Source organism: Symsagittifera roscoffensis, chromosome 1, assembly GCF_963678635.1.
Source record: "Symsagittifera roscoffensis chromosome 1, txSymRosc1.1, whole genome shotgun sequence".
In the NCBI taxonomy this organism is placed as follows: Eukaryota; Metazoa; Xenacoelomorpha; order Acoela; family Convolutidae; genus Symsagittifera; species Symsagittifera roscoffensis.
In genome coordinates, this window is record NC_087062.1 from 56,942,574 (window position 1) to 56,965,732 (window position 23,159).

A 23,159-nucleotide genomic window follows, 5' to 3' on the forward strand; every position below is an offset into this window, starting at 1 on the left:
AATACGGGCTTCTGAAAAGGTTTGATTGCTGTGTCGTCCGTGTTTTTGATTTGTTGATTTCGACTCGTCCTGTATATGTTATAACATTTATATAAGTGGGAGGCTTTGGAAGAGTGCTCACGTAGATACTAAATAGCATGAGCGAGAGTACACCGCCTTGTGGCACAACTTCTTTGACTTTGCTCAGTTTTGATTTGGAGTTCCGGAACTTCACAAAAAAGAAACGCCCTTGTAGATAAGCTATACATCTCTAGGAGTTGTTCGCGATGTTGGGCTCAGAAGGTGATTTAGAAGCGCTGTATGGTCAACTGTGTCGACAGTCGCAGTTAATCCTAATGCTACGAAGAGAGTGCGATCACAAGCTTTTTGTTTATTCAGCCCTGCTCGGATATTTCGTAGATGCAATTTATAGCAGTGATGGTTGATCTGCCACTTCTGAAGCCATGTTGATGGTCTTCCAAGTAAACGCTATCAAAATCATTGAGCAGTATGCGTTCGGCCAGTTTGGATACAAGTGACAGAAGGGCGATTGGCCGATAGCTTTTAGATTCCGGAGCAAGTTTGTTGGATTATAGCAAAAAAAATTACTTTTCCAACTTTCCATGTATGCGGAATAATACGGCTACTATTTGAGAGATTAAGAACCTTGGTTACGTAGTTCAGTCCCAGAGGCCCGAGATGGTGAAGGTGTACTGGCGCTATATTATCTGGTCCTAAAGCTTTGCTTTTCTTCGATGTTTTGATTGCAAATTTAACCTCCCTTGTTGATGTGTTGGTTTCATTTAAGGGCTGTTTTTTTTTATTTTTCTCACAAAACTAGTTTGCGAGGTGAACTGTTGATTGAATTTGTTTGTAACATTCGCCCAAATACTACACAGCGACGGAGCGTAGAAAAAGTACCTATTAATGACTGGCAGGCGTCAGTTACCTGAATCCTACTCGTTTTTCACCGTCTCGACCTTGCCAGTTGATTTTCTGGTCTGTTTAGGGCTAAGTAAAAAGTTACTATTTTTAGGCCATCAGTCAAACGACTTTCGATCAGCTTTCGTTTACATGCGAACACAACCACATAGCTGAGTCTCGGATCCTCAGACTACGTGATTGCTATTATAAACACGGCTCGAATACCCTATTTTAATATGTTTTTGTGTGACAGTTCTACATTAAATCCATTGGAGATGGATTAACCCTTTCCTCTTTCTAGCTACTCATAGTCTAAAATATCAAATAATACCGGTGTTAATTCAGAGTTCTACGACATCCAAGTAGCTACAAAGTCAGTTTTATATAGTCCCTTCACATACAACAGTCTCTGGGGGACCAAGCCTCCGCTCCCGTAATCTTCCGAGATAACGTTCGTATCTCTCCCAATTTGTAACACGGGAGGGTTTCGTGGAATATTCCTTCCCCACTGAAGCTTCCTTTTCCACTAATTTCCACTGCTAAGGTTCTTATCGTGTGTTATTGTCACGATAAGAGGCTTCGTTTCTCTCGTTCTTTCGTGCGACTGTTTTCTGCTATCTCCGTCGTGTTGTGTTCTTTCGTCCTTTTTAGTCAAAATGGCCGTCTTTTTGTATTTCTCAGAAATATTTGCCGTCAATCGAAATTTTAAAAATTCAAATTTTCGGAATATCTAGACTCTCCTTCGCAGTAAATTCTCGTTACTAAGGCCTTTATTCGTTTTTTTTTCGTGTCGCCGGAAGGTTGCGCTGTGCCAATCCGGAAGAATGGCACATACTCCCCGGACAGTCTCCATCAATGTCCCCATTGATCGCATAACACCGGGTTATCGTCAAGTGGTACTCCAGTTTTCTTTAATTGATCTTACAAATCGCATAAGAAAATGAAATTTATCTACTCCACCTCAACTCACTACGTGTCACAAATGGCATTGTACTACATCTCACTGCCTTTCAACATTTTCACAAAATTTGCACCATGAGGAGTGTCCTAGATAAAATTTCTTTTTTGACTACTTACGTCATCATGCCATAAAACTTCTTTTCGCTCTTTGTGATTAAAAAGTTGGGACGTGGCACGGCCACGCACCCGTTAAAATTAACTTAACATCACTCACCAAGTGTAATTAGTTATTTATGCGGTCCTATTCTATATTAAAACTAAGAAACTCTGTGGCTAGGAAAGTTATTGAGTTACTCACCCTTTCCGAGCGAGCTTACCCAAACTTACCATGTCGCCACACAGTGAAATTGTGTCTTACACAAGTTAAAAACTTCAGTCGTGTTTAAATAGGTAAATATACTCACCTATGTTCTATATATATACATAAGTAGCATAACTAAATTTTTCTTTCAACAATTTTAACAATTGCAACAATTTTCAAAGTCTGGATTGACCAACCTAAATCAAAACAAAAAGTTTAACAAGTTCAATAATCAACACTTGGTTGATTGGTTCAAGTTTTAACACACAAAGACAATCAAGTTTTTTTCTCCTTCTCTTCTTTTCTTGCTCACGTCTTCACTTGTCCTCTTCGTTCCATCATCTTCATTCCATTGCTTCTCCATCCTGATCTTCAGCTTCGCTGTCTTCTAGGACTTTCTCCAGCATGTCCATGGAGTTGCGGGCCGTGCCTCAAGTCTCCTGTTCCAACAGCCTCGGTTTGCAACAAGGTAGCAGGTCCACATTCACCTTTTGCTCCCGGTTCCTGCAAAAGCTGTTGTGAAGACACAGTCTCACATTTCTTTCTAGGTCAGCTCTTAGGACCTCTTTATTCTCATCTTCAGTTACACAAGGCGCTCCAGCTACTCGCTTCACCTCCGTGGTGACCGCGTTTCTGTGCGTTAGGAATGCTCTCTTATAGGCTCCCGGTCCTATATCTAGCTGGAAAGATTGATAGGCTTCCGTTTTCCTCGACATGTGACGCTTCGCGCGTTCATACATCCATGACGTCATCACTGCACGGAACCATACATCAACCTTTGCCTTGACCATATTCTTTCAATGGCTTTGGGTATTCTCAGAACCTTGCAGGTGGTTCTGAAAAGATCCAATTCGCGGTTCATCTTCACGTTGCTCAGCTGCTCAGGAGTCGGCACGGCCGTCTTCTGTTCACTTGTGTCCGCGTTAGCCTCCAACCATCTCACTGCCAGCATGGACCTAACCACCACGATTGACACCTGTTGATTCTGATACCTTCGAGCCCGTCAAGGATACCTTCGAGTCCTTCTGATACCTTCGAGCCCTCTGATACCTTCGAGCCCGTCAAGGACGACTTGTCTGAGGAGTCAGACACCTTTGAGCCCGTGCAGGATGACTTGTCCGGGGAGGGGTTGACGAGACCACCTAGGGGCAGAATTTTGTCCGGGGAGTCGGATTCAAAGCGACCATTGGACAGAGTTTTGTCCGGGGAGTCGAGAAACATCTCAGACAACTTGGAATATGATGTTGGGGAATCAGTCGGCTCAAGTGTTGACTCGAAGCCCCAGTCCTGGGACAACACATATGAAACGACTTCCAATTCCGATATGTCGGAGATCGCAATCCACTCCTTGTTGGTAGACTGGAAGCAGCGCGGGCTGGACCGAGAAACGCATCAGGATCCAGACAGGGACAGGTACACCTCAGATGAAGAAGGCACTGTGGTAGATAATGCCGCAGATGAGCTCGAGCTGATAGCAGTTTCGAAACGCTCAACCAGATTGCTGCCACATGGTACGGTCGTCCGTACCAATCTGGAACCATCTGTGCAGGAAGCGACGCCTTTGAAAAAGATATGGTGTGTCAAGTTGATGGACGATGCTCATGCTCCGGAAATAATGAGTTGGCAAATGAAAGTGGTAAAGACGTATTTGAAAGCCAAGTACAGGCTGTCGGGTCTCCTAGGGGCTCAACGAAATGATAGAATGACGAGCAGTCTGAAGAGATGAATCGAGAATGGAGCACCTGACAAGGGAGACTTGGAAGGTGACAGCTACAAGATCTTGAAGCAATTCTACCTGAAGAGAAAAGACCTGTTGTACCTGAACAAGGACGGAATCGTAGCTTGTAAACGTAAAGAGGAGGACAAGGTCCTTCATAAATACAATTCGATAGTGTTGCCACAGTTGTACCAGACCGAATTGCTCTTTCGCTCACATGATCAGATGTGCCATCAAGGCGTGGACAAAGTGTACAACAGGATACAGAAACGATTCGATTGGCCGGGATTGAAGAAGGCATGTGAGAAGTGGATCGCCGCGTGCCTGTCATGTCAGCAGGCGAAGGATCCCAGGAAACTAAGGTTCCCCCTACAGTCAATAGAGTCGTCGGGATTCAACGAATTGGTGCAAATTGATCATCAGAAAATCTGCATGACAGCAACGGGCTATAATCAGGTGCTGGCAATGATCGACCATTTTACGAAGTATGCAGAGGCAGCACCCTGCATGACAGCATCGGCGGAAGAAACATGCGATCATTTGATAAATGTGTGGATAGCGAGGCATGGCTGCCCCATCACATTCCAATCGGACAATGGCAAAGCATTCGTGGGTGATCTCATGAAGGAGTTAATGAAAAGGTCGCAGGTAGCGCAGGCCCACTCGACCACTTATCAACCGCAAACGAATGGCCTAGTCGAGAGGCAAAATCGCACACTGGTATCCATGCTGAGAGTCTATTGCTCACGCTACATGGATGACTGGGACAAGCACTTGCCGCAAGTGATGGGTGCTTACAACAGCACGGAGCATTCCACCACGGGAATAAGTCCGCACATGATGCTAAATGGTCACGAAAAACCGCTTCTGTTGATGTTTTTCTACCCTGAATATGAGGGGAAGAGAACAGCACCGCAAACGTACGTGCGGGGTGTTATTAGAAGACAGCAGGACCTCAATGACTTATGCAGGAGGAACACGCAACAGGCGCAAATTAGACAAAAAAGGAGGTTCGATAAAAGGACAGCCGATGCAAAAGCCTACTCAGTTGGCGACTACGTTTGGGTGTTCCAGGAAGTGGTTCCACCAAAAGGAACCAAGAAATTATTAAAGAAATGGCGTGGTGCATTTCAGATAACAGAGGTGCACCAAGGAGGTCGCTTTTATCGATTGAGCACTGGAAGAGCAGCTCATTACGAAAATATCAAACCAGACAATGCCTCGTCAGAGGACTGGTGCATCCCAGCGGACATGCAAGAGGGAGACTATTTGATAGTGGATCCTGCTTTTGAGGTGAATGAAAGGGGTACTCGCGACAAAAACGACGGGAATGAGGCGGTGGACGATTGCGACCTACCACTGGATCTGGAGTTGACCGAGCGAGTAGAGGTGGACGATGAAACTCTACCTTATGCCGAGGAAGACTGGGACTGCCCGGAACAAATCGAAATTGACAAAGGAATACAGCCTGACTTTCCTCTCACCATGGAAACACGCCAGAGCAAGAGAGGAAAAAACAAGAAGAAATACAATCCGTACGGCGAGGATTTCGTCGTAGACAGGATAGTTGTAAGTGATATGATGGACTCGCTGGTGGGACTGAACGAAGTGGCGGTGCTAGAAGAAATCGACTTGGTGAATGACATGGATCAGGATTGGATCGACGATCAATCAGAACCGGAAGTGGAGTTCGAACCAGAAGCGGAACAGACTCATGAGCAAGAATTAACGAACTTGCGGGTGCTCGAATGGCTCCATGATCTGCCGACAGAACCAAAAGAGACGATAAAGACGGCATCAAATACGTCAGTCATGAAAATACCGAGTCCAACTGGGTCGCCCCAGATGGTCCTCTACGTGTTCCACAATCCAACCTCGATCTCCTAGACTTTGGGCAATCGACGGGGACGTCGATGGATATTTTTGTCCGGGGAGTGGGGGTAGGACTCACCCACACCGAAAATCTGATAATAAAAAATTTGAAATCGGCAAGAGAAACCGGAGAACTAGAGACAGAGTGCAAGAATGCTAAAAAACCACCTTTTGGACGAATTTTTTGAATCGTACTTTGACCTACCGAACCATTATTCAAACAATATCGTCATAACGGACAGCGGTTTCATACTCACGGAACGCACGTGCGCTATAGCGATAACCGCGGACGTAAGCTTTAAAACAGCACTAGCGGCTGATTTCAAAAGAGAGTATAAGAACATCGAATTTTTATGGAAACAGAGGCCTGGTGTGGGAGGGATGATAGCGCTGCCCCCTGTTGCAACACAGATACCAGGGAAATATTTGTGTTTCTGGTTACTAAGGTCACTGAGAGGCAACACGTAGATCCAGAGAGCTTGGTATTGGCCTTGACTCGACTTATGGATTTTTTTGTTGAGAGAGGAGTGACCTCTCTCTCGTTAACAGTATATGATCCTAATAGGGGAAAGCTACATCCGAGAGAGTTGTACGCACTTGTACATGTGATATTTTCAGAAACTGACATAAAGCTTTACTTACATAAAAAATTCTATCTGAGCATATGCTAGGAATTGCATTTGGCGATAAGTGGTTTTTATTAAGTTCACTTGATAAGAATTATTGTCAAGTTTTAGATTAGGATTAGGTTTTAGGTACAATTTTAGGGATTATGTTTTTATGTGATAGTGTAGATGTGTGATGTTTATGTTATGTTATGAAATGTTATGTTATTGTTATGACATGTTTTATGTTTTGTGTCATAAAAGACGTAGAATACTCCAAGTAATCAAGGTGACAGCGCTCATTTGTGCTACCCTGACAAAGATACAGATGGACGATCCACCTTGGTGCTAAACGTTAAAAATCAGAACTGAGAAGAGAATTTCAATGAAGAGTTTTAAAGAGTTGAATGATGTTTTATCCAAAAATGATGGTTTTAAGTCGCGACTTGTTTTTTAGATCTTGATTGATCAGAAATTGTTTATTGAATTCATTGAATCAAACGAACCGGGAAGAAACTACACGACAACAAGAATCAACACGATAAGAAATAGGATGACACGAATGAACTAATGGAATTACTCTCCGCGAGTCTAGGAGCGACTCTAGACGAGATCTATCAGCGGCTGATCGATTGTGACTTTACACGAGAAGACCCGGGGCTGGCGATGTTTTTGGTCGCGCTCCTCAATGCGTTAGGACGAGAGGGTCGAGGGAAACGCCCAACAGAAGTCGTGTTGATGTTGGCCTTCGGTGAGTCCGGGACCGCCGAGAGAGGTCGAAACCGACTGATGAGATGGCGGCGTGGAGAAATGTCTGGCCACGACCTGGCTCGTGAGCCAGGACTAGGTGAACAGAGGGACCACCGGCTAGGTGAGATGCCCTTGCCTGTCCAACCTGCGCAGCCGCTCATCGGAGCAAAAAGACAACGTGATGGGCCAGGCCCGTCACATTCGGTCGACTCTCCAACAGCTGCTCCTCCTCCGAAGATAGTTAGGGTGAGCGAAATAGAAATCCAGACGTCGGAGACAATTGAGACGTTGGAGAAGAAAGAGAGAGATCAGAGCGAGCTGTGTGCCAAACTCCAGGAGTATAGGGCGATAGCTCGAGAAAGAGACCAATGGAAAAAGAAATACGAAGATCTGCAGGTGGCCTACAAGGAGGATGAAATAAAGCACCTGAAGGAGCTGTATATGGCAAAGGTGAGCCAAGTGTCATAGGAAGTTCTGGCGACAATGAAATCCTCGGAGGGATCCAGCGACACACGCCCCAAGACAAGAGTACAGGAGCTGTGTACATCGAGAGGGCCCGAGGCTCCTCAGCAGACACAACAGTCTGCTCCCAGTCAGAGGAACACGATACCAGGCCCTTGTGACACCTATCTCGCTCCTCAGTTCCAAGAATCTTTCAATCAAGTGGCCAGAGCAACAATGGATGAGATTAACAGAACCACCGGGCGGACATTGGGTAGGATCGTTCCTTCCCAACGTCGTGATCATTCATCCAATAGTTCGGAGCGAGCACCCCGCACGGTAGCTTCCTCGGGACTGCGCATGGCGGAACCTTTCAAAAGTCCCGCGTGGTAGACATTAGGAAGAATCTGATGGCACGTCACCAGTTCACGCAAGTGGCCGCGGAGGATCCTCGAGCCTGCCTGAATGACATGAGTTGGAACCCCGCTACGAGCGACCAGGTAAATCCCCCAGGGAGTCGCCACTTGATCATAGGGGACAGTTTGGTGAGAGATCTGAATGAGATCTTCGTCTATGGTCAGACTACCACTCTGTCCTTTGGAGGAGCCTCAGTGGCTCAGGTCATCAAGATCATGGAATTCCAGAGCGAAGATCACCTGGAAACGCTGGTAATAATGCTGGGAACCAACGACGTCTCGAGAGCACCAGTGACTCCGGAGAGCAAGTGGGAGCATCTATTGGTATGCCTCCTGAACGAACAAAAGGAGAAGTATAGGCCCAGGCTTGTGGTGCTGTGCACGATACCACAGAACCCGATGGTGGGCACCACAGTGGCAGATTTTATGAATGGCAACGTGACACGGTGGAACGAAATGATCCGCAGTCTGGTGAGAAACAACCCTGGCGAGCTGCGACTTCTGGATCTCGAGAACATGTTGCGCATGATTGATCACATCGCGCTTACCAGAGATGGAATACATTTCAACACCCAACAAGGGAGACACTGGATCAATGACGTATTTCAGACGCAGTTGAGGAAAGTGGAGCAGGAGTCGAGGGCGACCAGTTCTCTGGCTTGGACCAGCTCGACCGGAGGAAATAGAATAAGGGCAAGCGTGCCCGAATCCCTCGTCAACCGCCTAGGGCCCTTGGCAATGGAGACGGCTACGGCTGCACCCATCGCTCCGAGCTCAAACGTAAGAGAGAGGCTAGGGACTGCTCCTCCTCCCAGAACACAACCGCTTGAAAGCCTACTCGGGAGATCAGTTGATCAGAACTGGAATAACTCCCAGACCGTGTCTAGGAGGAACGACCCGCCCGCTACGGCGAACCCTGCTCCAGTAGCAGGACCGTCTACGAGCGCCGTGCCAGCGGAGGGAGTTGAACCAGGCAGCGTGCTGCTTTGGAACCGATCAGACCCTAGTCATTGGGGACAGTACAAGACGGACATGTCGACGAAGTTGAACATGAATACCTTGACGTGTCGGGAGGACGCAATGAGAATGATCGGCGGAGAAAGTCCCACAGTGTCGCGACTATATCGGATACCGGGCGTGGATTGGCTGCTAGCAGAGCAGGAGCAGTTCAGCTCCGCAGACCTGAATGGATTGCCTCAGGACAATACCTTTGGACCTTTGAATACCCGGTCTCTTACGGACGTCCGCCAGAGAGCCCGGGAACTGACGCCACCTGCTCGTAAGGGCAAGTTTCAGACAGATAACAAGCCTAATAACAAGCATCACAAGATGTACAGGCAGTTTGCTAAACCACCCGGTCAGACGCCTGGCGAATATTCAAGAGACTACCCCCGAACAACCACGGTGGATGGAGATGACAGGAGATACGGGGAACTGAAGGCCCCAGTCGGTGACGGCCTGTTTGCCGCTTATGATCCCTTGGACATGAAAGCTGCCAAGTATCTGATTGTGGCCAGTTCGGATTATCTCTATACTCCCGTTCTCTCTTTTGGCCCGACGTGATTTTCTTGACGGCGCCTAAATTGGACTGGGGACAGTCAATAGGCATGATGATAAGTGTGCGAAGGGTGGTCAGCATGGAGCCGCAGGTGATAGTGGTTGCAGGCTCGAATGATCATCTGCAAAGCAGGGGCTTGTTGACACGTTTGACGGATGGGTCGATCCCGAGCAACGAGGTCATAGGGGAGGCGACAATGACATTGCTCTCGGCAATGGCTGAGGTAGAAACAGCAGCAAAACAACGTTTCATCCAAAATGTAGTGAAGATGGTCTTTGTGTTGTCGCCAGGGTACGCTGCATTGCCAGAACCCCTTCAGTTTGTATACACGATGGTCACGACGATAGCAGAGGGCGGTTCAACGTGATAATTCCTGCCCCGAACAGAGTGGTATACCCCAACAATTACTACCTATCCCGATCTGAGCTTCCTGCCGTTTGCGCTGACATTTCCAATGCCATACAGGGACTCAAAGATTGCAGCACAACTCGGTTGGTGTTAGATGAGGTTCTGGGGATGGAGCTGTCCAACTTCGCCAGATTGCTGAAGTTAAGACCAGGTTTAGATGACGATCATCTGTTAGTACAACAGGTGGCTGACGATCTCTGGTTCAGACAGATGGATCACGCAGAGAACGAGCAGGGAAGGACAGTAAGGAAAAACATGACATCAGCGGAAGAAGATCTCATGGCAATGGCTTTGCGCACGAAGCCGCACAACAACTTATGGTTGTACTTGTCACCAAAACTGTGCACCTTGGGAGAGGACGCGTTCGAGCATGCGCCGGCAGTGATCAAAGAGATACACGGGTATCTGAAGAACTTGTTTGATGCCCGGGAGTTAGCTGGGGGTATGATGTTGAAATTGATGCAGGATGTAAACACGATGTCGTTGGACAAGTTCCAAGCTGTAGTACTGGCAACGAGGGCACAATATGAACGATCAGATGCCATCTTGGGTGGAATGGGAGTGGGATGGACGCCATCCTTCCTGTCGACGTGCTATCCGAGGGCATCTCGGAACCTGATCGCGAGCTTCGTCAAGGATATCAGGAAGCTGTCGATTGGCGTGATATTAGCCCTGTACGTGACATTTGGTCATGAGAATTTCATGAAGGGGCCGGCGAACCTCTTCACCCAAGCGTTGGCAGATTTGAAATTGGATGGACTCCTGACTCTGATTGCCATGACCTACAGTCGGCTGGGTGCTTTGCTTGTGCTGTTGCGTTACCCCGAACAACTCCAGGGAACAAGTCGTGAGTTCAACGCGCAGTTGGAAACTGCCTCGCTCAGGAAGATGAAAGACTGGAGGACTCTCCTGCTCCAATATCTCTTGCAGCAGAACAGAAGTGTCACGGGAGAAGATAAGATGGCGACGGATGCGGGTGAATGTAAGCATTATTGTGGCATGCCCTTGCTGACAGATTTGGCTGTCATGATGCGGATCGATCCGTTGGCTCTGATTCACGGACTGCGGGAATTCATCACGGTGGTGTATGGACCGGTGATGTCTTTTGTGTTCCCGGACGTGCAAGTCAAGGCATACAGGAATTCTGTGTTGTATGTCAACCTGGTCTCAGTCGTGGGTTGTTCCGTGCTGAATTGGGTAGAGCAGAGGGAGCTGAGAGGGCTGGCCAGCGACGATAGGCTGTTCGGAAGAATAGCGGAGCCAGGTTGGGTGTTGATGGATTTCAACAACAACTTCAAGTGCCGAATGGGCTGCGAAGACCTTTCCCATATCCAGTTTAACCCGAAGCTTTGGAATCTGAGACCAGTAGTGAAAGATTCAGGAGCGGCAATGAGAGTCCCACTCTTGCCAGAAGCCTACGCACACGCGAAAGAGAACCAGCAAGCGTGGCTTTCCGGGTCCAGGCCGCTGCCGGACCAATGCCCTCGATACCCACCGATAAGGAGGATGTTGTTGGGAGTCACATCTCCCGTCATTGCCCCTCGCATCGGAGCGGCTCGTGATGCAGAGAAAAAAATGCTGAAGTGGAGTGAAGGGATGCAGCCGCGCTTCATCAGTTGGAACGTTGCAGCCGCGCACACGTTTGACTTCACATTTCCTGATGCTTGGAGTAGGAAAAAGATCAAGGCACTACCTTCCAGGAGACCAGAGGTCTCGGCTGAAATGTGGAACGAGGTGTATGCTCCCACAGATGACTTATCAAGACTGAAGTTGTCAGAAGAAGTGAAAGTAGTGATGCTGGAAGTGGCAAAGGAGTGCAGAGGAGGCTCATACATAACGATAGAGGACCTGGCACCACATGGCGAGGAGTCCGTAGAATTCCTGGTGAACGATGAATTGTTTTATCACGCAGGAGACATGACCGTACCGGCGCGGATGGACTCGGGCATAGACACACGACAAAGCCCTTCAGGACCTAAGCCGAAACCTGATGCAAATGACGATGAATTGATGGATCAGGACGATGACGACATCGGGGGAACGACGGAAAAACCTGGTGAGACGGATCTAGGAGCGTTGGAGAGAGACTTGCTAGAATACCGGTTCAGTGAAGACGACGATGGGGAAGTCGATGGGAGTCTATTGCTGATGACGCCATCGTCTTTCATGTCCCCTACAAAGGAGGCGTCGGCCGACTTATCCCCGATGGACCCAATAAGTCAAGCGAGAGAGTGTCGAAGTAGGGATCCGCAAAGATTGCTCCATGAGTCACCGAGGAGGAGAAAAATTGAAGAGTCAATGAGGGTATCCTTCCTGAGTACGCTACCGGAAGAGGAATGGGAGAGATACCAAAGTGAACTAGAAAGCAAGACAGGGGCAACCTGGAGCCGAGTGAACTTCATGGAAAGGTCAATGGACGTGATACCACGATATGGGACGCAGTCCATAATTAAGGTGGGATTGAACCAACCCATCATTCGTGAGGTCCTGGAGAAAATAATGAACTCCATGGAGTCTGATGTTCTGACCAAGTCAGCTACAGAAGACAGTGCCGATGATCAGCAGGTCACAAAGAAATTACCCGTTAGACGAGCCAGAAAGTGGCTGAAGCGGCTGAAAGGGAAGACAGGAAGTCGAGCCGTGAACCAAAGAGTGGTGAAGTCAAAAGCCAGCGCAGTGGTGGCCTCTTTGACGAGCGCAGGTCGTTCAGGCGAGAGCGGGCAAGGAGATGGTGCGACGCTGACCGGGGAAGAAAAAGAGAACCTGATATCCCCTATGCTCTTGGCAGGTCTGACCACGACAGCCACGAAAGCAAAGAAGACTGCACGAACCCTAGCAGACACTAAGCTAGAGATGGAGATCATCAGTCAGTGTGGATCTGGAGGACTTGAAGATTACAGGCCCTCGCGAACCAACATGGCCAAGATGAAACTGGAGGGACAACTCGACGTGGTCGAGTACAGTCGAGTCACTGTGCCGGAATCGGTCCACATGGGAGATCCAGCAGGGGGTTATGTGCAGATGATGAAGGCGAGGAACTCCGCGAGAGGGCACCTGATGGCTTGGAGCGAGAAGAGAGCCATGCAGGAATATCTGAAAGGGCTTACGGAGAATTCTAACTTAAATCGGAAAGAATACGGCACGGTAATGTCCTCGGAGGCGAACGAAATCGGGCTGGAAAAACTGTTGGAAATCTCTTGGAGGGCGGCCCTCCAAAGATACTTCGACGAGACGATGCATGCACCTGCGACGGTGGCAGCGTACTTGGCTCATCCGTGCACGAGAACTGACCTGCAAGTACGGTTGGCTTGGTGCTTGATGGGCATCAAGAAGGCGGAATATGAAGCCAGTAATGGCTTGAAATCAAAGGAACAGGAGCTGGAGTTGATGGAAGCCCTGCGAGCGTTGATTTCAAAAGACGATTCTGCGATAGCCTGGGCTAAGCGTAAGGATGCCCTTCGCTTTGTCAGGTTCGTGGTGGATCGTATCCCCACTCCTGTTCTGGGAGAATGCATAAAGATCATTCGGCAAAAAGGAGTTGATTGCGAAAGAAACTTCCTTAGGGCACTCCTGGAACTATATCAGGATATGCCGTTGATTGTACCAAATAGAGAGTCGAATGACATGGAAAGCTATCGCAAGTTGATTGAAGCAGTCAGGGGACAAAAAGACTTTGCAACACTAGGGAAACTGAAGTCGTTCCAATATGTGTCTGGCATAGCGGGGATGGCGTATAATCCCTTCGTGAATGAAGAAGCCAGGGAATCGTACTTCGACTATGATCAAGTCATAGTGCTCAATTTCTGGGTCGAACGGATTAAAGAAACTGGAATGCTGATGGTGGAACAACCCAAGCTGGGAGTTATCTTAGAAGAACGAGTGGTCGAACCCTCGGTTCCCGAGCTGAAGGGGCAAGTGAGTTTTGATTGTGGTTCTTGGGACGGTCCCTTGAAAACCAGTCTAGTAACCATGTGGGAACTCATGAAGCCTTCTTGGTGTCCCCATCCTAACGCCGGTTTAATCTGGAACATGACGGCGGATATCACGTTAGACCTGGATGATGACGCGAGTCTACATGATCTGGCCATGATACACCATCTGCTGGCCATGAGGGTGACGAAGCGGAAGAGCAGCCCACCCAGGAGCTCCATAAAAACGTCTATGTAACATTCGCCCAAATACTACACAGCGACGGAGCGTAGAAAAAGTACCGATTAACGACTGGCAGGCGTCAGTTACCTTAATCGTACTCGTTTTTCACCGTCTCGACCTTGCCAGTTGATTTTCTGGTCTGTTTAGGGCTAAGTAAAAAGTTACTATTTTTAGGCCATCAGTCAAACGACTTTTGATCAGCTTTCGTTTACATGCAAACACAACCACATAGCTGAGTCTCGGATCCTCAGACTACGTGATTGCTATTACAAACACGGCTCGAATACCCTATTTTAATATGTTTTTGTGTGACAGTTCTATATTAAATCCATTGAAGATGGATTAACCCTTTCCTCTTTCTAGCTACTCATATTCTAAAATATCAAATAATACCGGTGTTAATTCAGAGTTCTACGACATCCAAGTAGCTACAAAGTCAGTTTTATATAGTCCCTTCACATACAACAGTCTCTGGGGGACCAAGCCTCCGCTCCCGTAATCTTCCCGAGATAACGTTCTTATCTCTCCCGATTTGTGGCACGGGAGGGTTCCGTGGAATATTCCTTCCCCACTGAAGCTTCCTTTTCCACTAATTGCCACTGCTAAGGTTCTTATCGTGTGTTATTGCCACGATAAGAGGCTTCGTTTCTCTCGTTCTTTCGTGCGACTGTTTTCTGCTATCTCCGTCGTGTTGTGTTCTTTCGTCCTTTTTAGTCAAAATGGCCGTCTTTTTGTATTTCTCAGAAATATTTGCCCGTCAATCGAAATTTTAAAAATTCAAATTTTCGGAATATCTAGACCCTCCTTCGCAGTAATTTCTCGTTACTAAGGCCTTCATTCGTTTTTTTGTGTCGCCGGAAGGTTGCGCTGTGCCAATCCGGCAGAATGGCACAGTTCACGCAATTTTGGGGTTCGTATATTGGTTTGTTGCAATCAGCAAGTTTGATGGCTTGGTTATTCTTGGTTCTGCGGTTACTAGCAAGTGATTTACTGTGATACACAACTTGCTGGTGTTAACTGAGTGGGTTAGCACATTCACAAACTCTGTTCGTGTTTTGTTCTTGCACAAGTTTGTCAGTCAAGCAGTTCTTTTCTGATATTTCGTGGTTTCCAGGATTAAGGTAAGATTAGTGGCCGCTTGGCAAGTGATGTTGATAATGTTCTGAATGCTGCTGGTTTTGTAGACGCTCGATGCCGCGCGACTGCTAAATTAGCAATGACAGCTTAACTGCTTGTATTTAAAACTGAGTTTTGTCATAACTTCCTGCAAAAACTTCATATTCCATATAGTTTTTTCTAATTGGTAAGTTTCTGCTATCAAAGATTTAGTTTCTTTTCTTTTTAACTCCGCTCCAATTTTTCTTAGAAATTGGTTGTCATTGGAAGCTGTACTAACTGTATACTGTTAACAAACTGAAAACACATAGCGTTCCTCTAGGCTTCTCGTGCAGATGAAAAAATACAGAAAACTTAGCTAGCGGACAGAAAACTATCGCAAGGACATGCACCAATAGGAGAGCACTCACTCGATTGTAGTAGGGATAATCATAATTTAAAAGTTGCTGAAGAAACCATACAACATTTGGGACATTAAACTCAGGATTTTGGTGAGAACAATTTTAGAGAAAATTTCAAATTTTCTGTGGAAAAAATTGAATAACTCTGCTTTGCTTATGTTGCTGCTACATGATAAATTTCAGGTGAATGGTTTAGGGAATCGAAACTGTTCTAAGAAAAAAATAAGGATAACACTTGAACTTTGGAACTTGTTTGAGAAGTCATAAGGTCTGAGAACAAACATCAAAAACAGCAAAAAAAAACAAAAATGAAACAGAGACAAAAAACTTGTTATTCGGTCAAAAATTGCTGTATCTATAGTCTTGCTCAGCTAATATTAGCGATATTTATAAGGAGAACGGGGAAAACAGGGACAACCAGAAAATGTAGAATGTTTCAAAGACATTTGGTGATCACTCTGTAGTACTTGAAGTGTCACAGTCGCCTACTTCGGTCACATATGAGGTTAGAGAAAAATAGGCCCTTTAACCATTGGCTCAAGAGTCAGGGACACTATCTCTTGTGTTTTTCTCTCTCGAACGGTCGGAGCCAATTCAGTTCACTTGCGACATCAGACTAAAAACCCGTTACAATTTAAAGGCCACTACCAAAATACCCCCACTCTAGCAAATGAGAACGTCCCCATACTCAGGTCTCAAAATACCCAAAATAAGCGAAGGCCGTTAAAAACAGGGTCGAAACAATCCGTACAGTTACTTTCTATTAGACCGTGGAACTTTGATCCATTTCAGATGGATCAACCTAAGACTCTCCTTACCTCAACATAACACTCATAAAACACACTCAAGAAAACTAAATTGGGTACTTACATACCAGCACACTCGAGAATTAGAAGAAACTAAATTGATAAGCAACTTGAGAATAAATGGGGAATTGAGTTTGATTCAATAGGTTCTAATCGAACAAGTTCTAGCTTGAGAATTGAGTTTTTGGTCTGGACCATTGGGAGACTTCGATTGTCTACCTTTCCACTGAAGGCTCACTCTGGTCCAACTGAATATCGATGTTCTTTAGCTCGCGATTACTTTCCGTATCCTGTCACGAATAAGACAGCTCTACTCTCTTCAAATTAAATATCGGAAATTGCGAATAGCAATTTCCCGCTGCTAAATTTGACCACTTTCCCGCGCTTATAATTCGGTCGTTCTGATCTTATTTTTCTGATATTTTCAGTTGTCGCGAGAAACTTGAGCATGACAGGTCCAATTCGAATTTTTGAAAAATACTATTTGACCCCAAAATCATGTTATTCGCATTGCTCAAGGTCAAACTTCCAAATATGACCGACTCGCACAAGTCCAAAGTTTTTTTTGGCTTAGGATATCGAACAGGTCAATCGGAAGAGTTTTAAAATCAAAAAGTTAGTATAAGGAAACTCTAAGGAAGATAAAAACTCTCGGAAAATTGAAGGGAAAGTAAACATTACCAAATTCCTATGTGATACTGCTTAAGTTTGATTGGTGAAAAGTTTTTTCTGTTAGAACCTGTTAATTGTCACTTATGATTGTTTAACACTGTAAATCATTCTATATCATTTTTTTCACCTTTCGATGCGCATAGTTCCGAAAACGTCAGAAAAATTTAAATAATGGGTCTTGTGTAGTTCTAGGTTCTATAGTGGAGGTTTGTTTTTAGTTTTGTGAGTGTGGGGCAGTGGAAGGGCGAGGGTGCAGTTGGGGGGAGCGTGGTTGGAGCTAGGGTTGGGGGATTGCATTCACGCGTGTAGTTGGCTGAATGAAAATGGGAGGTGCAGTGATGACCGCTGAAATCGTCATACTGATCACTAATTTTACATGCATGTAGGCTGGGCATGTGAAGCACCAAACACCTTCGCCTCGCAAGCTGTTTTTACAACAAAAGCAATGTGTTTGGTTAGCCATTTGAGGAAGGACGGCGGTGTCAAGTTACCGAGAGAAATTTTAGAATCAATTTGCAAGAAAAGTGATAGAGAATTCATTACCGTAGAACGAGAAATGAATGCCATCACGGCAGAACATTTGAGGGGTTGGATTTAGGTTGAGGTGAGGTGAAACAAAAAGTTGTTGTTGTTGTTGTTGTTGTTGGGGATTCACAGCACTGCTGTTGGGATTCTTGGTCCCGGCGTCTTCTCTAAAACAATGTCCACTTGTTTCTGCACGTGATACAATCACAGAATAATTGCCACGTGCACGTTGTCATTTCTGAAAATCTCTCGTTTACAAATTTCCACATCGTGTTTAAAATTCTCGTCTTGAGGCCGATTCGTTTATCAAAATGAATATATGGTTCTAATCGATTTACAATCCTACTGGTTCTGAAAACAAATTCGTTTCTCGCTTTTTCCGTTCTCACTTTTCGCATCTCAAAAATTTCTGTATTTCTAGCCCGTGTGGTTCGCCTGTTTAACACTATTTCATTTCGTTCATTAGAATCAAGACTGGCAAGAAGTAAGATGTTATTTAGCTGGATGAACATGGGCAGGGGTAAAATGTTTAGCAAGCGTAGTTCGTTGATGTACACTCCCGTTTTATTTCCAGTGATCCAACGGATTACTTTCTTTTGAAATCGCTCCAACTGCAATTGATCCCCCCTCGATATATGTGTACATGAGAGTCCGTATAATAACACTGGGAGTATTAGTGACTTATACAGGCCTAACTTTACAAACGTATTTATCTTTGCTGATAGGTTTCTTCTCAGGAGGTACAGTACTTGGTTTGCCTTCTTTAATCTTGTTTCAATGTGTACCTTCCAACTTAAATCGCCCGACACAAAAATTCCCAGATCTTTCACAACCATCGATGTTCCAAGCACTAAACCAAAAAGCATAGAGTTAGCGTCTCCGCCCCTAAAACTTACTTTTGCACATTTATCTAGTGCTAATTCCATTTTGTTTTCAGTTACCCACAGCTGAATTTTGTCCAGATCTTCTTGAATTTCAATTGATGTTTTTTTGATGGAAAGTAGTTTAAGATCATCCGCAAAAATATATGGTTCAGAGAATTTGAGTACTTCAGGTAGGTCGTTAATAAAAATGCAAAAGAGCAGTGGTCCTAAAAGTGATCCTTGGGGAACACCACTAGTGACTTCTAAAACTTTTGAGCTGATATTGTCTACTCGTAAAAACTGTTTCCTGTTTTTCAAATAGTCATAGAGTACCTCTAACATGCAGCCTCCTTTTCCTATAAGTGCAACTTTCTTAAGTAGATCAAAATGCGGAACTTTATCAAAGGCTTTTGCAAAGTCAGTGTAGAATGCTACAATTTCTGCGTTTAAGTCATTGTCAAGCGCTTCATATATTTCTTTCAGGAAAGAGAGCATGTTTGTCAAAACTGATCTACCTTTAGTAAAACCGTGTTGATGTTTCGTCAAATACCAGGCAAAGTAAGGGTACAGGTCTTTGTATATACATTTTTCAAGGACTTTGCTATCAATATTTAATAGCGATACTGGTCGATAGTTGTTCACCATTTTTCGGTCACCTTTTTTGTGAACAGGAGTAACTGCAGCTGTTTTCCATGAATCAGGTATTTTTCGTAGGCGTTTTACGTTTCTCAAAAGTTTGTTCATCGGTTTGCATATATTGCGGTTCGTTTTCTGAAAAAAGCTAGGTGGCAACCCATTTGGGCCGCGTGACTTTGTTACGTCCAGAGTTGATAAAATCTCACTTACTGTCTTTTTCGATATATCAAAATTCGTTAACAAGGGATTTTCAAATGAATATCTCTAATACTAAAACTTTCTTTAGGATTAAAAACTGAATGAAAGAAGTCGTTTAGCATGTTGACTTGTTCGTTTGGATTTGTGCTTTCAACTTCATCTTTTATGAGTAACTTAGGAAGACTTGTATGTTTATTCAAGTTCTTTAGGTGTTTAAAAATTACATTAGTGTTCCGTGTTCTAAACAATTCCTCTTGGTAGTTTTTCCTGTCCAATTCCGATGATTCAGTTACTAAATTTTCAAACAGTTTAACTTGTTGACTTCTGTAGTTGGTCGGTTTGAGTATACATGATTGCCGTTTTGTTTGTAACTTTTTGATCAAATTTGAAGTGCTACTTGTTATCCAAGGTGGAAGTGATTTCCTATGTCTTGTTCTGAGAGGCACAAAACTCTTAATGATTTCATCCAAATATTGGGTGTACTCCTCATGCATTTTGTTAATGTTTGTGTGGCATACTGGTTCAAATGGGTTCTCGTTTATAAAATTGTTTCTTCCTTCAAAATCGGCATTTCCAAAACTTCTAAAACTTTCCAAGTATGGTTTCGGCTCTGATACCGTGCATTCAATAGACAACATTATGGCATTGTGATCTGAGCAGTCATAAATCTTGGAAACGTTAAAATCTTGTTCGGCACTTGTATAGCAATTTTGATAAAAGGCTACGTCTAGTATGTTCTTCACACATGTTGGGAAATCTATCGCCTGCCTAAAGAGTCCATTTTCAAAAATTTGCAGTATTTGGTTTTCTTCCTCGTCAGTACTGGTGAGGGTGTTCCAGTTTATTTCTGGGAAATTTAAATCCCCACATAAGAGAAGCGGTTTGTTTTTAGGAATGGCTTTGATCAGTTGTTCAAATTCATGCACTTTGTATCTGTAATTACTGTTTTTTGGCGGATTGTAGAATGAGCCAATTATCATTTCAGTTTGATGAAGTTTTATACTACATAGCACACATGAATCAGGAATGCCATTATTGGTGGATAAGTCCTCGGTAATTAGACTATTCTTGACAGCTATTAGGCTGCCTCCGTGACAGTTTCTACCACTCACAATAGCTCTATCTGATCTATAGATGTTATATTCACTTAGAAAAAGCTCTGATGATTGAATATTCTCGTTAAGCCAAGTTTCGCTTAAGCATATGACATTAAAATTTCCAACTGCAATTGCATTTGCTAGCTTAGTTGTTCTCTCTATGTTGATTAGGCTTCTAGTATTTAATTGCAGAATGTTGAGGAATCCTAGTCAATGCTGGGGTTCCTGAACTTCAGTGTCAATAGTTACTTTCACACCATCATTGAACAATTCTAGATTCCTTATTTTCAGCTTTTCGCGAGGAACGCCTTCATCTAGTAGTTGTCTTCGTTTCTTAAGGATTTCGTTCTCTTTAATTGCACTCTCTTTGGTCAATGCTGGTAGCAGGTAGACCTCTTTTTCGACCAATTGTTCTCGCTTTTCTCGGCTTTTTGCTAGTACTAGTCGTGCTTCATGTTCGCTAGGTACAGTTACCAGCAGTGTTCTTGGCTTCATTCGATTACGATCAAATTTTCCCAGTCGTTTTAGTTCTATTATTTTCGGCTTCACTCCAATTATGTCTGGTATTTCGTTTACTTCGTCATTTGTTGGGACAAGGTTTTCTCCTTTTGTTTTCTCAGGGTCCTCTTTGACCCCTTGTATCCTAAAACTTTGATTTATGTTGTGATCAGAGTTAGATCTGGCAGCATGTTGAGTGGTTTGAGCTTGATTTATCCGGGTGGTGGTTTCAGCAGCTACAACGGCACTATAAGTTTTTTCCACTTTATCGCATGTCGTTTTCATTGCATTTCCAATTTTTTGATCTACTAAATCGGTAAGTCTTCTTTCCATGCTTTTAAGGCTTTCAGTTACATCAATGTTTGAGAGCTTCTCGTCTATGTTGGCCAGGGTTTTGCATCTTATAAAGTTGTCTCGTTCATTATTTTGCACACAAGTATTACAAAGCAACATGACATTTGGCCCTAGTTCTTTTATTCCATTTATGGCCACTAGATACAACCCAACACAAGTTGGTTCCAAATGCATTTGAGCGTTGCATGCGACACAAGTGTATGTTTTCTCGTTGCCGGCAAAGCCTCTTTTACATGTTTTGCAGTTTTTGCCCATTTTTGCTTATACTATGGATAGAAAAACAGTTAAACCTGGTGGTTCCCGAAAAGGGGAGGCCTGTGGCTCACTAAGGGGAAAAAGAAGAAATAGACAAACCTGGTGGTTCCCGAAAAGGGGAGGCCTGCGGTTCACTATTTCTACTTACGTTAATAGGGGCACTGACAGTTCTTCAAACTACACTCGTAATATACCAGATGTCCTTCTGTATTGCAGATGTTCGAATGTTTATCGTATAAGATTTTATTCTTGAGAATACTTTTAATGCCCTTCAGACCTTCTTCACTGAGGTGCACTTCGTCAGTTTTCAAATGATATGAGCTGTGGATTTTTTCACTCACTCCTCTAAACTTCCAAGTTCCTTTTATCTTTCTTAGGAATTCGTTTATTTTTGCAGATCGAGCTCGGTTCTCACTACGATGAGGGATTCCGATGACGAAAACTTTTTTGGCTCGTTCACACAGCTCCTCGGCTAGCTTCGACAGTTCTTCAGCAATGTCGCCTGCAGGTATACTGGAGGGGTCTTTTCCGTTGAAGGCGTCGTTTCCGCCGATGAGCAGAGCGATGATGTTGAATTTGTCTTTCTCGGGTAAGAAGTTTTGGACCGCACCAATTCGGGCCCCAGGTAGGGACAAGATATTGAAATTTGGAAAATCAAGATGGCGTGCTTGAGAATCCGCAATCTGGAGATTTTTTGAAGATGATGTCTTGAGCAAGTGATATCTTCTGTCGGACATTTTATCGCGGGGCAACCATTGCTACCCCGGTAAACATTTCAAGTATCTATTCAATATCTATTTAATAAGTTCATTGCAAACACATGAAAGTGTATGTGGGTGTATAAATCTATTTATCAAATTAAACAACACATGATTTTGAATATAAATTTTGCGATTTACTTCAGAGTTATTACAGTTGCCAATTGTTTTGGAGATGATCAGTGACTTGGGCTGAAACTTGTTAGTGACAAGGTTAATCCATTTTTTCCGCTGCTGTTCTAATTCTTGTGGATGCAGCCCGTTGTCATTGTATCCAGCAACTTTTGTTACTGTATCTAGGATTTAATCTGTTTTGCAAAACTGTTTCAAACAGATCATGAAGCGTAGCGCGGTGGTAGGAGTGAATTGTTGATTTTACTAGAGCTGATTCGATCTATTTGGTCTTTAAATCCCAATAACTAGTTTCTGTGAGAACCCAGTGATTCGTCTTGCCTGGAATCTCGGCATCTACCTGAACTACAATTAACTGGGGCGAGAAAGGGAGCTCTTTGGGTTTATTTAATAATATTTTCAATTAGGCTTTAAAATTGCTTAGACAAGGGCGATGGATACAAAAAAAGAAAAAAAGAGTAAGGAGTGGTACAACCTAATTGTTAATTAACAAAAATTTAATGTTGAAAACTAAGTGAACCAAAAATTTCCTATGTCTCGATAGAAAACAACTAGGGGTTCAGTCAAAGCTGGATGTACGTGTTTGATAAGGAAAGAATTTGCTATACTGATGCGGCACGAAAAATGTGATTACAAAAATTGGACTTTGCCGAAAAACTCTGTTTCTCTACTAAAATAATTGAGAAGAGTAAAAACATTTTGAGATATTCAATTTCCCAAGGAGATAACATTTATCTTCCAAATTAAAAAGTCGCTGCTTCTGCA

At 44.3% G+C, this 23,159-nt stretch overlaps 3 protein-coding genes across 3 annotated transcripts in view; 1 reads left to right on the plus strand and 2 right to left on the minus strand.

The window, feature by feature from the left end:
- LOC134846170 (uncharacterized) overlaps positions 1–22,306 on the minus strand; it is a 68,956-nt gene extending 46,650 nt beyond the window's left edge. Inside the window, exon 1 of the mRNA XM_063863415.1 lies at positions 22,298–22,306. The gene's annotated coding sequence lies outside the window, so the exon portion shown is untranslated. The remainder of the gene's footprint in view (positions 1–22,297) is intronic.
- Positions 1–22,312, minus strand: part of LOC134846161 (uncharacterized) — a 98,083-nt gene extending 75,771 nt beyond the window's left edge. The window contains exon 1 of the mRNA XM_063863403.1: positions 22,299–22,312. The gene's annotated coding sequence lies outside the window, so the exon portion shown is untranslated. The remainder of the gene's footprint in view (positions 1–22,298) is intronic.
- Positions 1–23,159, plus strand: part of LOC134838929 (uncharacterized) — a 90,385-nt gene that overhangs the window by 36,517 nt on the left and 30,709 nt on the right. The window lies entirely within an intron of this gene.